The 18,510-nt window shown below is 44.2% G+C and overlaps 1 protein-coding gene across 6 annotated transcripts in view; it reads right to left on the reverse strand.

The window, feature by feature from the left end:
* PLCB4 (phospholipase C, beta 4) overlaps window positions 1-18,510 on the reverse strand; it is a 488,269-nt gene that overhangs the window by 385,109 nt on the left and 84,650 nt on the right. For all 6 annotated transcript variants that reach the window (XM_010834225.1, XM_010834226.1, XM_010834231.1 and 3 more), the window contains exon 2: window positions 16,010-16,121. The gene's annotated coding sequence lies outside the window, so the exon portion shown is untranslated. The remainder of the gene's footprint in view (window positions 1-16,009; window positions 16,122-18,510) is intronic.

Below are 18,510 nucleotides of genomic sequence, written 5' to 3' on the forward strand. Positions count from 1 at the left end.
CGTATGAGCAAATCTAGCTAAGATCAGAAGACCTGACTGCCCAGCCCACAGCTGACCAGAGACATGTGAGCGAGATTAACTGAAATCAGCCAAGTCCAGATCAAGATCAGCTGAACCTCCCAAACTTGCAAGTTAAATACATTTTTATTATTGTATTCCACGGACATGTTGTAGGTGTTTGTTTGCAGCATTATTGTGGCAAAAGATAAGCAGCTCTCAACCAGACGACAGTGACTATTTCCAAAGTGAAGGTTCCGTAATAAAACACGTGCTGCAATCTTAAAGGTCACTGCAGACATGAATGCATTTAAGGCTCTAAGAAGTCCCACATACCAGTGAAAAACATCTATTTAACTTTGTCTCACTCATGTTTGTCTTAACCCATTTTACCAGAGACCCCACCAAATTCTCCCCAAGCCTTTCATCCCAAGTCTGGGTTGAGTCTCTATCCAATCTCCTTAAGCTTAAGCTATATATTTTATTGTCTCTTTCAAGACACTTAGTGGACCCTTCAGAAACAAAACAAAAATCTTACAAGTATTTTGAAATTATGAAAGTTTATATTGTTATAACCAAAGTCTAATTAGAAATCAAGGGAATGTTCTACAAATATCTGAAACCCATACATTTGTTGTTGTTTAGTCGCTCAGTCGTGTCTGACTCTTTGCGACCCCGTGGACTGCAGCCCACCAGGCTCCTCCGTCCGTGGGGTTTCCCAGGCAAGACCACTGCAGTGGGTTGTCACTTCCTCCTCCAGGGGATCTTCCTGACCCAGGGATCAAACCCGCATCTCCTGCATTGCAGGTGGATTCTTTACCACTGAGCCACCTGGAAAGTATCTGAAACCCATACACAGCCTCAGTCTAATTTCAGCTTTTTTCATTGATTAAAACTTGAAGAAGCCTAAGACTGACCTTGCCTTCCCTCCTTAACACTCTTGAGAGGGTCCCCACCGCAGTCCTCTCGTCACAGTTCAGACACTTGGTTCAGGGCCCTGATACTTTCTCCATCGCCTCTCCCACCATTCTTCCTCCCCTCCGTCTCCTCAAGAGCTTAGTATTACTCTCTGGTCTACACACTCTCCATGCTGAGCTACTTCCAATTCCATCAAATGGCCATGAGCTAACCTCTCCAGAGTTTGGTCCTATTTGATGTGACCTTGAATTATGTAGCTTTGAAATAATATGACATTAAAACAGTAATATGGTGTCACATTAATTTGAATCAATGTTAAATCTGCCCCAAATGTTAAAATTCTTCAAGAAATGACAGTTTCGAAGCAGGCTGAGCCAAGGGAACGCCCAACTGTTTATAGAGTGGCCACAGGGTGGCGCCATATTAGCTGATAAAAGGAAATAGCCACCATCTTTTGTCAGAATTATTCTTGAGTAAGAAGAGTTCTGATTTTGCAAGGACTTCAGAAACACAACTCTTCTTCTGGAAATTCTTCCTCACCTCGTAACCATACTCAAGACCAAACACATAGCGTTCATCCAGCTAAATTTCAATTCATCCTTCCTGCATCACTTGAGATAGTACTTCTTCCTTGAAACTTTCCCCCCAAAACCCCTAAAAACAGGTGGTAAGATCTTCCCATGATTGAATTTACATGATTGTTAACATTTTTCCACTATAAATGCTTATCACTTGGTCTACTCTCCTTCATGGGAGAGATCCTGGTTCATAGCACGTGATCAACGGACGTAAGTAGAGTTCATGTGTGGCTAGATGAATGGATGGATGGATGGATATATGGGTGGATGGGTGGATGTATGTATGCATGTATGGATTGATAAATGAATGGATGGACAGATGAGTCGATGGGTAGATGGATGACTGCATTGATGGGTTGATGGATGGAGAAATCAACAAGCAGGATGGGGCACTGAATAAAACATGAGTGATTGTTCTCTATTTTCTCTTCTTATCCCCTCCCCTGTTCAACCTCAATAAAAGATAATTACAAACACTAGGTAAACAGCAGAGGAAGAAAACAAGAACAAAAAGAACCTTGATGATCTTATAAGAATAAGAGAGATCACTATGAATTTAGAATTAAAACCCAGATTATTGAAGTTAGGGCACTTGTCAAAAATACAAAAGACAATCAGGAAAAAAAAAAACAAAACAAACTTAGGATGCAGTGGTGTCCTTCTTTTCCTAATCAAAGAAACTCTGGTGGGAATATATCTTTTATTTTTTGGATATAAACGTTTTAACTCATTTAGTGAAAGTGAAGGACTCACTCCAAGAACTGTGCTATGTAAAGATGTGACCTTTTCAATGGAAAAAAAGAGATATAGGCAGGACTTTCTTTGGAGCTCCATGGAGTCAGATTTCCTGCTTCTCATCACAAAACTCTCCAGATAAACATTTTTGTTTCTCATTCACTCTCACCTTGGACATCAAGTTCACTTTCTGAGTTACCCCATGACTTGTCCTTTTCAATTAGAACAGAAATGAGTGCAAACACAGATAAGACTTTAAAAGCGAAAAAGGCTAGTCTCTGATGTTTCTTCTCACGTGCCTTTTGACCCCAGACCAAACATCCAATATACCTCTGGCACTTTTATGTGGAGCTAGGAACACTGATTTAAACATCTGGTCAACTAACAGGCATTAGCCTCAGGGAATGTCACATTTAAACTTTCTTTTGACACTTTATAGACAGTGTATTGAAAACAAGGACCTACAGTGTTTTCACCAGCCAGAAAAACCCAAAACAATTTTCTGTGAATTGTTTTAACCCTCAGGTAAGCAAAGGCATAATCTGCTGCTGCTATTTTCCAAGTTCTTTCATGCCATATTTCCCTAGGGTCTGAACTCTCTTAAAAATCCCTACCTAAAAATACAAATGAGAACCTGGCCCTTTAGTCGTATCATCAACAAACCACATCAATCTTGGTGTCAGGGAACATCATAGTTGGTTTCTCTCAAATCTCAAGCTTCAAGACATGGTAACAGCCAGCTTCTTGGAGCTGCTCAGTCCTTCAGAAGCTTGTTAAATTCATTTCTGCCTCCTACAGCCTATTTTCCTGCATGCATTCCTTCCAAAGACATCTGCATCTCCTGGGAACAGATGAAAGTGATACCAAATAAAACAAAAGCAAACTTTGGAGGGATCTCTCAAGTCAATGGTCCCAAATAGAGAGCAATTTCTGCACATGGTTCTTCCTTTCTCTTTTAAACGCCAACCGCCACCCCCACCCCCCACACCAGTCTGTCAAGGTTGTTTATTTTATTTATATAAAGCACCCATCAGGTAACCAAATCAAGATCCCTTCTGCGGAAGGAAGCCCGGGCAGCTGTTTCCCAGAGACCATGAACCATCTCTACTGTGACTCCCAGAGGCACAATTGAATTCACCCTGTGTTCCTTGCCAATGCTATTCCTTACTTGGCCATGAACAGATGCAGTCAGCCCCAGAAATTTCTGCACCCTGTATAGTATAATCTCCTAAAACATCAGCTGAGAGTTTAGGGGCCAAATATTAAAATAGCATCCAATTAATAACCACAGTAATAACGAAAGAATTGCCAAACCGCTATGTAAATTCTGAAGCCCAAGTGGAAGGTCAGCTAAATGAAGCGAAACTGTTCCTCCATACCCCATCCACGCACCACCTTTAAAGGTTCCATTTTGCAATGGAAATTTCTGGAACTAGATAAAGCGAGATAGCATTTTTACATTTTAGGTTCTATCCACTTATTCAACATTTACGGAGCACTGATATGAAGATAAAAATTACTGACAGTTGATCTCAAAGATGTCCCAATTGTTCCGGAAAAAGCAGCTTCTATCAGAATTTTGTTCATCTGCCTAACAAGTGATTACTGAGTCCCTTTGCTGTGGTGGCACTGAGGCTGTCACGGAGAGTGATACAGGAAGAAATCCCTGCTCCCCTGAACACCGCTCTGGAGAGGCAGACTGACAGCACACACATAAGCAAACAGCCTGGGCGTTGGAAGGTACCAAAGCACGGCGGGAAAGGCTGAAGGAGGGCAGCATCCTGGACCGGAAGTGCAGGGGCCACCACGTTCAAGAGGAGGGCAAAGGAAGGCCCAGCTAGTGAAGGCCTGGAGGAGGCAAGGGAACAAGTCCTATAGACACGGAGGAGAAAAGCGTTCCGAGCCAAGGGGAAACACGCGGAGGCCGCAGGGTCAGCATGCCCACGAGTGTGGGGAGCGGCAGCCGCAAGGGGGCGTCATGGCGTGAGCGCGGGAACCAGCCCTACGAGAGGCACCGGGCAGCCCAGGGCCCCGAAAGGCTTCGGCTCCTGCTCCGCGTGCAGCCGGAAGCCCCTGCAGGTCAGGAGCAGAGCCGCGGACCGGACAGAAAGGCTCACCTGGGCTGCCGTGTGGAGCGAGACTGCCGTCGGCTGAGGACGCAGGCGAGCCGGGCCAGACAGCCAGTGCCGACCCCAGGCTGAGGGGGACGACGACCCCAAGCTGAGGGGGCCAGGAGCGGACCAGAGGGAGAAAGCGACACACACTGGGAAACTGGGGGTGCTTTCTACACCAACCAGTAACTCGCTGGTCGACTAGATGTCTGTATTTGAAGGTTTCACTATACAAGTTCCTTATTTTTTTAATTTACATATCAACTCCACGTTTGTATTCTGTGGGTTTATTCAGTCGCCAGGGTTCTGCTGATGTGCTAATTTATATCCCCAGCCTTTATCTTTCAACTACACCCAGTTATCTGCCACTGCTGCCGGCACCTCATTTCTCCGGTCCATGCCACCTGAGCATCCATCCCCAACCCTGGTCCTGGAGATTGTGGAACTAAGTTTCCATTCACCCAGGCTCAGTATCCCTTTGTTTCTTCCTTGTCTTCTCCACTGGGAATCCAGACATGGAACTACCAGTTCTTCCTTTGAACTCGATTCTTCCGTAAGACTGCAGTATTGTATTTTTTTAATTTTACTGAAGTATAGTTGATTTACAATGTTTCAGGTATACCTCAAAGTGGTTCAGTTATACAGACGTGTGTGTGTGTGTGTGTGTGTGTGTGTGTGTATCTTCTTTAGATTCTTTTCCATTGTAGGTTATCACAAGATGTTGACTGCAGTTCCCTGTGCTATGCAGTAGGTCTTTGTTGTTTATCTATTTTATACACAGCAGTGTGTATGTGCTAATCCCAAACTTCCAATTTATCCCTCAACCCCTCTTCCCCTTTGGTAACCACATATTTTCTATGCCTGAATCTGTTTCTGTTTTGTAAATTTGATTTGTATTATTATTTCAGATTTCACATAGGAGTGATATGACATGATATTTGTCTTTCTCTTTCTGACTTCCTTCACTTGGTATGATAATCTCTAGGTCCATCAATACTTCCGCAAATGACATGTCATTGTCTTATGGCTGAGCAATATCCCATTTTTTATATATATATATAAAAGTATGTGTGTATAATGCATATACGTTATACATATTAACCATTTACATGTCCCACAGCTTCCTTATCCGTTCATCTGTTGATGGGCATTTAGCTGGCTTCCATGTCTTGGCTGTTGTGAACAGTGCTGCTGTGAGCATCAGGGTGCATGTATCTTCTTGAATTAGAGTTTCCTCCTTTCTGGATATTTGTCCAGGAGTGTGACTGCAGGGTTACATGGTAGCTCCATTGTTAGATTTTTAGGGAACCTCCGTACTGTTCTCCATAGTGGCTGCGCCAATTTACATTCCTACCGGCAGTGTGGGAGGTGAGCCCTGTTTTGTTCGCTTCCCTTCTTCTCTGTTTCTCCAGCCCCTCCGTACCACCCCACCGCTCTGATGCCAACACTACAGCCTCCCAGGCAGTCTCGCTGGCTGCAGACTCTCCCTCATCAAAACCCCTTGACAACTATCATCAAAATAATGTTCTGAAAGCACAGATTTTTTTATGTGACTTCCCCTGCTCACAAGCATTCAGTGCCTGTAACCTGGCCTCCTAGGATTCCCCGGTGGCTCAGATGGTAAAGAATCTGCAGGCAATGCAGGAGACCTGGGTTCAATTGTTGGGTGGGAAAGACCCCCTGGAGAAGGGAATGGCAACCCACTCCAGTATCTGGCCTGGAAAGTCCCATGCACAGAGGAGCCTTGCGGGCTATCATCCATGGGATTGCAGAGGGTCAGACACGACTGAGCAACCATCACTCACTCACTCAACCTGGCCTTCGAGGGTCTCACCCAAAAGCTGGGGCCCCTCCACAGCCCTCTGTTCTCTAACTTCTTGTACCTACGCACAGGCACTCACTGCCCTTGGAGAGTGACAGGGCCTTCCTGCTCCTTCTCTCACCCTTAACTTTCATACACGGCACTTTCCCAGCCTATAGTGCCCTCCCTTCTGTGCAAACTGTCCTAAATCTACTCAGCCGTGGAGACCAGCTCGCCATGCTCGCCCTATAAAGATATTCATAGCTACCCCAGCCCCTAATCAGGTCCTATCCAGCCCTCTTTATCGACCGCTTCATTATTAGGATCTAGCGGCACAGACACATACCATGTTTCTGTGGCAGGTGTAAACTTCAAGGTCATGGACCAACTTGTATTTGTTCTTACACCCTCCACTAAGACACAAATATTCAATACAAATATTTACTGAATTAAGTTATTTCAGTGAAATAAATTAACTGAAACAATATTACCCTCCATCTTAATCTCTGAAAGTGTGGAACTGAAAAACCCTAGAATTCATAGTATACAGAATCTTTGAGTAAAACAGAATCTCAGTTATTTCTTACTCTTTCTATTTCTCTTCTGCCATTTTGATTCTTCCACATTCACTTTGTTTTTAGATGATGTGCGACAGAATTGGACAAAAAGTTACAGCTGTGGTTATCTCAAGGTTATGCCCACAGGCACATCTCATCCCAAGCTGTAATCTAACTGATCTTTGACTTACAGTCAGACAAGACCCTGGCCTCATGGGAGAGTCAGCAGGAATGGGATGAGCTGTCCCGGCCCCACAGGCACCAAGTTTGCCCACTGAAACCTCTGTGTATGGAACTGGGGCCACAGGGGGCTGGAAGCAAAAAAGAAAAAAGAAGCTGGCTTTTAATTAGGCACTTATTGTCTGTTTTTAGGCAGGAGTCCCTGCTACATTCCAGAAACTACCACACGGCCTCTATAGTATCTTCTTTGCTGCTGTTGTTGTCGCTTTCTTCTTGGTGGTGCGGGGTCTTCGCTGGGCACGGGCTTTCTGGTTGCAGACAGCAGCCGCTGCTCTTCACTGCAGTGCACAGGCCTCTGGTTGTGAGCACGGGCTCTAGGGCACGCAAGGCTCAGGAGTTGGGCACACAGGCTTCGTTGCCTCGCGTGTGGAATCTTCCCAGACCAGGGATTGAACCCGTTTCCCCTGCATCGCAGGCACATTCTTAACCACTGGACTGCCAGGGAAGTCCACCACTATGTTCCTAATGACAGGACTTCAGTGACTCCTCAACACCACAGTACAGCGGTGGCTTCCTGAGAAAGGATGTCCCTGTAGTACCCAAAGCAGGTTGCTCTTAACTTCTCTCATCAAGACAAAGATCCTCTCCACTTACTCTTTACCTTTGCGAGGCAACTGCTTCTAACTTTCAAATCACTCAAACCACAAATAACCGACAGCACCACAGCGGAGTCCCACGCAGCCACTCACCCTGAGGATCGAAAACACGGGCCTTTGCCTCTAAAGTCCACAGTGCAAGGCAGATGGTGATCAAGCAGCCACACAGGCCCCAGATGACAAACTCTGATCAGTGCGATGAAGGAAACACAGATGGAACAGGGATGAGATGCGGTCCAAAAGATTCCACGCTCCCCTGCAGAAGTGACACTTGGCTGAGGTCTGAAGGGTAAGTCAGAAGGTGACTTACCCTTGACAGGTGGGGAGAGAGGAGAGGCCTCCTGTCCGTGGACACGGAAGGACACAGGGCGGGAGGGAGAGCGGTGCACAGAAGTAACAAAAAACCAAAGCAAAGCAAGGCAAGGGTGACGCAAGAGATCAGAAGGCAGATCAAGCAGAGCTTTGCTGGGACGTGGAAAGGAAAGACCTCTCTAGCCTCGGCAGAATGGAGAGGATCTGCGAGTTCCTCCAAATCCCACTAATGCTCTCGGTTGCCACTGCCTACTCCTCCCACACTTCTCATGACATAATCCCCCTACCCTGGCCCTCAAACAGAATCCTCAGTAACACAAGACTTGGGCGTCTCAACCCACTGGTGAGTGGACAACCAGCAGCCAACGAGTGTCTCTTGGAAGCATCTGAACTTGGGAGCATTTGATGCTGACACAGAGGCCGCAGACACAGAAGTAAAGTGAAGTGAAGTGAAGTGGAAGTCGCTCAGTCATATCCGACTCTTTGCGACCCCATGAACTATACAGTCCACGGTATTCTCCAGGCCAGAACACTGCAGTGGGTAGCCTTTCCCTTCTCCAGAGGATCTACCCAACCAGGGATCGAACCCAGGTCTCCTGTATTGCAGGAGGATTCTTTACCAGCTGAGCCACAAGGGGAGACAAGGCAGACACAGAGGCTACATCCAATTAGTATGGAACACTGAACTAAACTGTGTGTGAAGACTGGGGCCTGAGGGACATGTTGGTCATACTGAGTCACGTACGAAAAAGGAAAAAAAACTGTAAATTGTCACTCTACCAAGTCTATTTCCCCTCTCCAGGCAGCTGGCCCTGGGAATGCTTTGACCAACAAAATGCAGTGGGGATGGTCATCCAGGATTTCTGAGCCCTAGCCTTCAAGCGCCTGGTAACTTTTGCTTTTGCATATTTGTAATGCCCACTCTTGTAATCAAGCCTCCAGGCTGAGAGAAGCCCAAGCCACAGGGACAAAACCTACATGAAAGAGCACTCAGGGGTCCACTGGCATCCCAGGGGGGACTCCCAGTCCACAGCCAGCACCAACCGCCTGCCATGTGGGAGTGTCAGCCAGGGTCCCTGACTCATCTGAACCTGCAGAGAATCACAGCCCCAGCAGACAACCTGCAGAGAACCACAGCCCCAGCAACACCATTTGGAGCAGAAGTACCACCCCCAGCTGAGCCCAGTTAGCCTACAGACTTCTGAGGGATATTAAATGGTGGTGGTTGTTTTAAGCCAATAAGTTTTGAGGTAATTTGTTACAAAGCAAGAGATAACTAAGGCAGAAATAGAACAAGGTACCAAACAGGAGAAGGAAAGAATAAAGCAGAGATGCAGTCCCTGCAGGACAGGGGAGTTTAAGCTTAATCCTGGGCTTCTCCCCTCTAGTTCCATAACACTTGATCAGACTTTGTTCCTGTGTCTATAATTCACAAACTTCAATTTCCTGACAATAAAATGACCTTGACTATGAGCAGATTAAAAGCTTTCTGTTCACAAAGGCTTTTGCTCTAATATCCATGTGTTATACCATTTTGTTCACGCCTCTGCAGAAGAATTCTTGTTTATCAGTGTCCCATGTAGTAAGCAGCACTTGGAAATTCACTGTGTCTGAAAGTCTGATATTGATAAAACAGTTGTCACCAAGTCCCTACCTTAGGACATCAAGCTTACTGATCCTAAATTTTTAGGGACTAGAATAATTAGAAGGAAGAAGGCTCAACTGTCTCTTACAGTAAGGATGTCAGATATATTCTCCTCAATTTTTAGGGACTAGAATAATTAGAAGGAAGAAGGCTCAATTGTCTCTTACAGTAAGGATGTCAGATATGTTCTCCTAAAGTTTTAGGGACTAGAATAATTAGAAGGAAGAAGGCTCAACTGTCTCTTACAGTAAGGATGTCAGATATATTCTCCTCAATTTTTAGGGACTAGAATAATTAGAAGGAAGAAGGCTCAATTGTCTCTTACAGTAAGGATGTCAGATATGTTCTCCTAAAGTTTTAGGGACTAGAATAATTAGAAGGAAGAAGGCTCAACTGTCTCTTACAGTAAGGATGTCAGATATATTCTCCTCAATTTTTAGGGACTAGAATAATTAGAAGGAAGAAGGCTCAATTGTCTCTTACAGTAAGGATGTCAGATATGTTCTCCTAAAGTTTTAGGGACTAGAATAATTAGAAGGAAGAAGGCTCAACTGTCTCTTACAGTAAGGATGTCAGATATATTCTCCCAGGTGATCATGAAATATGGATGCTAACATAATTCTTAGCAACTGAAAAGGCAATCCACCATATTTCCTTACTTTACATAATTCTAAACTGATACAAAGTAATTATATGGTGATAAATCTGGTGTAAATGCACACAAATCTGGGCAAAGTAACATACTGATAGAAGGTACCAGTGGGTTGCTCCCCTTCCTTTGGGATGCTCATGAATTAGAAATATGCATTGCTCAGTATTTAGAACACGTGCTCCATGAGGTCTAGCAATATTTCAATGTCCAAAGGTTCTTAAAGACATTGTTTCTGTTTTGTCTTCATTCCTAACGTTTAAAGTGTGTGTGCCTTCTGCATTATTTTAAGTGATAAGTTTTAGGGATCAGATTGCTGTTCTCTCCCTTGGCCTCAAGCACAGGCACTCCTTCAGAGGCAGCCAGCATTTTGACCAAATAATCATATGCCTCACTGATTCTCCAACCTACCAGGAAATTCCATACCTTCTTTCATACCATCCCCCACTTTCTTTCCCTGGGAAACGACTATCCTTCAAGACTCAGCTCAATGTCACTTGTTCCATGAAGAAATATCTGACACTCACAAGCTTAACTACACCCTCATTTAGATATACATAATACCCTGTAGACACTTATAATACTTAAAATATTTATCATAATTATTTGTTTGAAGTCTATTTTCCCAACTATGTTGTAATTTCCTTGAAAGCAGTGATCAAATACTATTCATTACTGACTCCATGGTGCTTAGCTAAATGCCTGACTCACAGGGGGCCCTCTGTAAATAAGTACAAAATCAGTGCTTTCTGTTGCTACAGCACTTTATTCTAAGCAGCTTGAAATGCCTTTCACATCAGCTTTTTAAAAAATCTTCCAAAAACTGGATTATAACCCATTAGAGGGATGAGAAATATAAGAAATTAGGAGGAGTTGACTTACTTATCTAAAATTAAAATACATGAGAGAAATCTCTGAAATTTCCAGATAGGTAGATCCACTTCAGTCTTCTGTTTCTCTGAATTATCTATTATTCCACCTTACGGGGTCAAATACATTATAATTAACTGCATACATGATCATAATAAGGCAGAACTTCTAATTTTCAAGTCACAACTGAAACAGAGCTACCCATAGAGTAGACCAAAAAAAGAAAAGTTCACCAATTACAACCTAAGGCAGCCCTCCAAAACTGTCTCCTTTCATAAGCAGCCCTTCTTTTGTTAACGTATCCCACATGCTGAGTGTCCTTAGGGCTAAGTACAATTTACACTTCATTATCTTGTATCTTCAGACCATCTCTAGCTGTTTCATCTCATTCAATTCTGTCTGGAGAGCAAACTCTTCAAACCAGTGTTTCAGCCAAGCCCAGCAGGAAGCAGATGGAACGCAGGCAGGAGACACTGAGGACACTGAATAAGGGATTATTTCCCGGGTGTGGTGGGGCTGGGGGAAACAATCAGGGAATGAGAAGGCCAGGGGCCAAGCGGCAGAGCCTCGGGGACGCAAGAAAGAGCTGCGGCTGCGGGAGGGGCGGCCCAACACTCTAGGGCTTCCAAAAGGGCGACGGAGAAAACCACCAGCCTGATGGCAAGAAGAGACCCAGGGGACAGAGACTGACTTCACGGTTCTCTCCCATCGCCTCTACAGCCTCCTCATGTCCGAATCCATCCGGACACCAGAGGGCAAGGAAGTCCAGCAACACAGCATCTAATGCTCCGTCTGCACGCAGGAGCAAGTGGAGGGGGGCTGGCATTGAGGGGAACAGAGGCTGCCCGCTGCCGCCGGCGTCGCAGGGGCACCTACTGCCCAGCGCCGTCCTCCTCCTCCACGCCGCTGGGCACACGGAAGAACAGAGAAGAGCCGAGACCGGGCCCCTGTCAGAGCCGCGCTGCGCGTAGACCTCCGCTCACAGCCCAGTCCCCCCCGGGGCCTGCAGACGTGGCCCCTCCACAGGCGGCACCCCGCTCCCCCTTCTCCAGGCGCTCAGCTCCCACACGCACCCACGAGGCCTACCTCTAGGGCCGGAGGCTCTGCTCCTGGGCCTTCCATCACGTTCCTATGAGGAAGACCTTCAGGAAAGTCAGGGACACAGACCACCCGCTTGTCACCCCTGCAGGGGGCCGCTGGGAACTTATGCTGCACCCTCTGCAAAGACAGTGCTCCGCGGCTGGAGACCCTGCTGCCCCGGTGGGCTCTGCCCACGCCCGCTATCGCCCGTCTCCTCCGTGTCTCATGTGCCCCCCACTGGTGCCTCCTGGGACCGCCCGACAGGCGAGTGCACCCCATCCTCATCTCAGAGTACCTTTGGGAGAAGACAGTGCACAACCCATGGCTCTGAAAACGGATTCGTCACGAAGAACATGTGAGAGTGTGGACGTGTGTGTGTGGCTGTGCGCGTGTGTGCGCGTGTGTGGTACCTGCCCTGCCAGCAATGACTCCACACCCAAGGAAAAATGTACTGTACTTCAAGTCAAACAATGGAACGTCTAAGTGTCTTGGCACTGAACTTGCCCTATGAACGTCAGCAAGTAACCTGCCCTTGCCCTGATTTCTTCATCGGTCCAATGAACTCAAATAAGAAGACATTTAAGTTTCTTATCCAGCTTTGAAGTTTGCTAAAAACTTTCAACAGTAAAAGGGACATAAGTCATGCAACCCAGCAGGGGACTGACACAAAATTCCACTCTTTTAGGTTGTTTTTTTAAACACGGGTAATTCAAAAAAAGCAAAAAGCACCTTTGTATCAGCATAAAGCAAATAACTTCATTTTTAAAATTTATTTTATTGAGGTGTAGTTGATTTACAATGTTATGTTAATTTCTGACATACAGCTAAGTGATTCAGTTATACATATATACATCAAATTTTCTAGCTTTGTCAACATACATATAGTCAATTATTCTAAAACTCATAAATCTTGTATAAACATCTATGGACTGTCATCTTACTCCATTACAGGAAATAGCAACTTTAAAAAAAAAAAATCAAGACTGGAAATTTGTTATAAAGTAATACCTCAAAGAAATGGAGGCCTGTTTTGAAGCTCTGGTGCTGCCAAAACTCCATCTGTGTCACTGAGCAAATCATTTCACTTCCTTACTTCCCACACCCTGCAGCAGCTCCGAGAGAGGCAAACCTGCTGCTGCTGCTGCTGCTACTAAGTCGCTTCAGTCGTGTCCAACTCTGTGTGACCCCAGAGATGGCCGCCTACTAGGCTCTTCTGTCCCTGGGATTCTCCAGGTAAGAACACTGGAGTGGGTTGCCATTGCCTTCTCCGAGAGGCAAACCTAGGGCATCCCATAAACAGTGATCAAGTGATGAATTAAAGAATGGCCCTCACCTTCGGTTTCATTAAACAGAAAAAAAAAAAAAAAAAAAGGAATGGTAGGGTTGCACTATCTATATCATTTCAACGACCCCTTCCTACCTTAACATCTTGAAATGAAACAGAATATAATGATCTAAAATTTTGCAGTTCAAAATTATTCTATTCCATCCTACAGCAGGACTTACCTACTCAGTGGCAAAAGCCACCAGATCTCAAACTTCCATAAACTGATTATTAAGGGGGAAACACATGCAGTGCTAGGTATGCAGTGCCATGAATATTTCAAACTCTCATATTTAAAATAATGGAAAAAAATCATCCCAACCATAGGTCATGGGCAAGACGTCTGACAGGTGAACAAGACCTCAACTTACTAATATTTGGAAACACGACAAGCAAACAAAAAGCTTGGAAGGAGGGCGAAAGGGATCCGAGAAGGGCACAGAGGGAAGAAGATGGTAAGAAGGCATTCCAACACTCTTTTGCTTCTCTTTCTTACCTAGCATATTCATAACAAATGCACCATCTGTAATGAACACCTGAGAGTACAATAAGCCTCTTAGAAGGACTATTTGGATCATGAAGGAGTCTTCCTAGTTTTTCTCTTAAGCACAAAGAACTCAGAATATTGTGGTTGCTGGAAACAGAAGGGGGAGGATGCAAACCCAGAGGAAAGCTCTAATTTTGTATCCTTGGGGCAGACTCTCTCAAAGATAGTTTCCTTCCAGTTTCCTCCAACATGAACAAGGAAATCATGCTTTCTATGATATTTCATCTGACTTTCAAGGACAAGAGGGAAGAGGAAGGAAGAAAGTAAATTTATACAGTGGCACTTACTAAAAAGTTAGGTATTGACTTATAGCAATTATAAGTTTAAGCCAAGTTATAAATACTAATTTAGATCTGAGCACATGTTTAAAACCACTTGTATAAGAATATTAGAACATCTACACTCTCAATGGATATAATTTATATACTTGAATTTCAAAGAAAAATCAAGGAAAGCTTTTTACTGTGTTAATTACTGTTACAAAATGAAAACTTCCAAAGTTGGCCTCTGGGTGGTGGGACTCTAGGTGATGGCTCTTTGCTTTACACTTCTCAATACCTTCCATAACATGAATGAATAAGAGAGTGATTACTTTCCAAGGTATCTTCTTCAGGTATATCCTTCGTGAAAATAAAAATATTGCATGTATAACACTCAGTTGCAATGGTGGACGAAAGGATCCCACAACTTTAGTTCACACACACATACACATACACACGCACGCGTGCACACACACATGCCTACCCTTGCTCACTGTACTTCTAGTGGCATTACAGCATCATAGCATTATGAAATGAACAATGTCTTCTATGAACATTCACAGAATAATAAACACATTTTTTAAAGTAGGGCATAATTTTGTTATCGACTGCAATGCAACTAACCACGGCAAAACTCAGTGACTTAAGACAACAATAATTGATTGTTTCTTACAATTCCCTGGATTGGTTGGGCTCAGCTGAGCAGTTTTATTCAACATGGTGTAGGTGAGGTCACTCCATAGGCAACATTCAGTTAGAAGGTGGATTGGGGCTGGAACATTCAAGATGGCCTCATCCTTCAGGGTTTCTCGCCACAGAGCCAATCACTTAAGAGTCCAGGGTAAGCTTTTCTACAGCACCAAGGAACATTCCAAGAGGACAAGACCTAATGTCCCAGTGTTCACCAAGCCAGTGCTTGTATCCTGTAATGTCCTGTTGACCAAAGCGAGCTGTGTGGTCAAGTCTAGAGCCAGTGAGGAGGGGAATGTATGGAGCCTGCGTGATGAGAAGCAGAGCTCACTGGAACCACCAAGGTGTCGGCTGGAATAGGGTTCCCTTGCAGACCACGTCCTTTTGCCCCTACCATCTGAACATCAACAGATTTATTAAAAACCTACGATTGTCAACATGAAATAATCCATATCAAATTAAAACTGAAGCTACCACACATCTCCATGCCTTCCTTAAGCCAGTTCTTAGTACAGAAATAGAAATAATTCAACCTCATCATTTCATAGTTAAAAAGGCATTTCAGAGAAAAATCCTGTTTTTTTTTCTCTAAAGGACAGAAATGCCAATGATGAAAGATTCCCTCACTAAAGATTAACACTGTTCTGATAAATCTGAAGATCTCATGATTAAAGTACATTCCCTAGGTGAAAACCAACTGATCCAAATCTACTGGCAATGCCCTTCTTTCCTCTTAGAGGAATGAATCTCCTTTGAAGAACTAGTTATAATCTTAACAAATTGTGCTTTTAGTTTTCATGCACAGAAGACTAAGAAAAATCACACATCAACTGCCATATGTAAAAATTATAATGTTCTTTAAAACTAGCAGAAGGGGACCTCAAGATTGTCAATACATACTCCTACATTATTTTGCTACTCTTGAACACATAGGTTTTGAAATGAATTCACCAGAAGGAAAAGGCATCCCCATCATGATTACCTTCTAGTAGAGAAGTTAAGCACAACCCCCAAAATGAGGGATGCCCAGGAAAATACTGGGTGTCACCTTAAAAGGGTTTAGCTTGTGGGTGTGGGCCCTGCTTTCCAAATGACCTACCTTCAGATGTGGCCACCGAGGAGGGTATTTTTGGTTCTAATCTCAGAGATGAAGGATTCCCAGACCAGGGTGAGTGAAGTCTGAATACTGCTCCTCAGTGAATCTGATGAATCTGAAAAAACAGTGAATTTGAAAGATTATTTGGACCATTTGATAGTAAGAGAGGTCAAAAGATGAAAACCTATTTAATAAGAATTACAAATAAAAGTGATTTGCAGGCCATTTACAAATAGTTCTAATCATTTTTTTAGTGAATTTGGTATAAGAACAGCATCCAGAATTGTGCTCAATAAATATTTGTCAAATGAATAAAAGGGAAAATCTAACCAACAGGAAAATCTAGCCTAATGGTTCTCTGTATGTTCTTGATAAAACTGGTGGAAGAGAAGAGCTGTGGGGGAGGCAGGAAGCCAACGACCTGAGGTTTTACATGAATGAAGTTATTCCTGCTATTTAAAAAAAAAAAATCTACCACGACTGATCTTTCCCCACATCTTTGTTTTATGAGGAACAAAACAGAGATCCAGAGTCATAAAATAACTAAATCAAGATCAGATACACAGAATGGCAGCGTCACAACTAGACCTCAGGTCCAGAAAGAAATACTGGCGTAAACAGTCCATCCCCAGGACTGCAAAGGCACCTGCTCACTAAAATTCACGTGTAACTGCAAAAATAACACAGGCAGTATGGGAAGCCCCTGAAGGTCCAGTGGTAGGCCTCCACACTCCACTGCAGGGGCAGTGGTGCAACCCCTGGTCAAGGAGTTAAGACGCTGCACACTACTCAGAGAGACAAAGAAACAACCAAACAAAAATATACAGGGAGCACTTCAGTGGTTCTTGGTGGACATGTGCAGAGAGGCAAAAAGTCTCAGCCCCTAAGGCACATGACTCCACTTAAGGTCAAGCAAGGCTCTGCTCTGCCTTCTTGATTCAGCTCTCGGACCATAAACAAGCATTCCTCCCAGTCTATTTACTGCCATCGTTTCACAGTTTTGTGCTTCTCACTGGTGACCTCACTGCTTAAAACGGCCCCTGAGCGTTGTGCTGACGTGCTGCCTAGCGTTCCTGAGCTTAGGGACGCTGATGCATTAGACGAGCTTCACTCAGGCGTGAGTCGCAGTGCTGTGAGCCGTGAGTTCAGGGTCCTGAATCAACAACACATATTAAGTAAGAGGTTTTCTTTAACAATGTTATATTAATATACTGATCAGCTGATCAGTGTGACGGGAGGCGCACGGGACCCTATCCCTGCACGTCCAGTGGTAGCCATGGCTCAGGGGTCACTAAGTGCATGAGACCAGCTGTGTGGCCTACACCCCCACAGCTGCCGTTACTGAGCGCCTTGAGCAATTGCCACGAGCAATGCTGAACCAGACACCAGTGCAGTCAATACCGCAGATAGAAGCCCCTCCCGCACCTCCCCAAGCACCTGGGTTCTTCGCATAGCAAATGATAAGAGCTTTACGAATTAAATGGAAATTTTAACATTTTTCACTTATTTGGAAATTGAGTATTATGAAGATTATCACATCATTTGATAGCCAAAGAATCAGCTAAAGAACATCCTAGAAGTCCAAGGATTGGTAACCTGAGTTCCATGGATCACCAATACATGGTCCAAAGGTGCAATCCGAGGTTCCATAAATTTGGATGGGAAAAATTATTACATAATTATTTTCACTAGCCTCTAACTGAAGTATGACATTTCCTCTAATCACAAATATAAATCACAAACCACACTGGTATTAACAGCACCTGTGAGTTGGTTTTCAATGTAAATTCCAGGTATTTTTTACTGCAGATAATGCAAAATGTCATTTGTGCTCATCAATAATTTGAACTTATAGTAGCTATGAATGTGTTAATAAGATGTACATATATTATCATACCCCAAATTTATTTACTATTTTTATATCTTCCTTTCAATGAAACAGTTTCTTTTGTAGTTCTGTGTATTTTATATGAGGCATTTAAAAACTTGAAGGGGTTCCTAGAAGCTTCACCAAACTCCCAAAGGGGTGCCTAAGAACCCCCAAACCACTTCTCTTATCTCATAGATAAAGAGACATGACCTAGAGAAGGAAAGTGTCTTTTAAGGTCCCACTATTGGTTAGAAGCAACCCCAGGCCTGAAGCCTCACAATACCCACCGTGGAGCTCTCTGTGCTAGGATGAGCTGCTTAGCTATTCAATCAGAAGCATAAAAACTGGGCCACTTTATCCCCCAACGCACGGCCAATGGATAAGTGAGTCCTAAGGTTAAATAATACCAATATTAAAAAAAGGGGAAGCACGCGTCCTGAGGAGAAAACGGTGAGGGTTTCACAATGCACCCATGAGTCCCTCACAGCCTGTCCGAAACTCAGAGCCCACTTTTGGGGAATCGCGGGTGCCTAGTCCCCCACAGTGGGGAGTCACTGTGCTGAAGAGCCGGGGTCTCGGGAGGCGCCAGGTGTCCATCTGTATATTGATGCAGGATCTCATCTCCATTCATCAC

This window comes from Bison bison, unplaced genomic scaffold (assembly GCF_000754665.1).
Source record: "Bison bison bison isolate TAMUID 2011002044 unplaced genomic scaffold, Bison_UMD1.0 scf7180017864030, whole genome shotgun sequence".
NCBI classification, from domain to species: domain Eukaryota; kingdom Metazoa; phylum Chordata; class Mammalia; order Artiodactyla; family Bovidae; genus Bison; species Bison bison.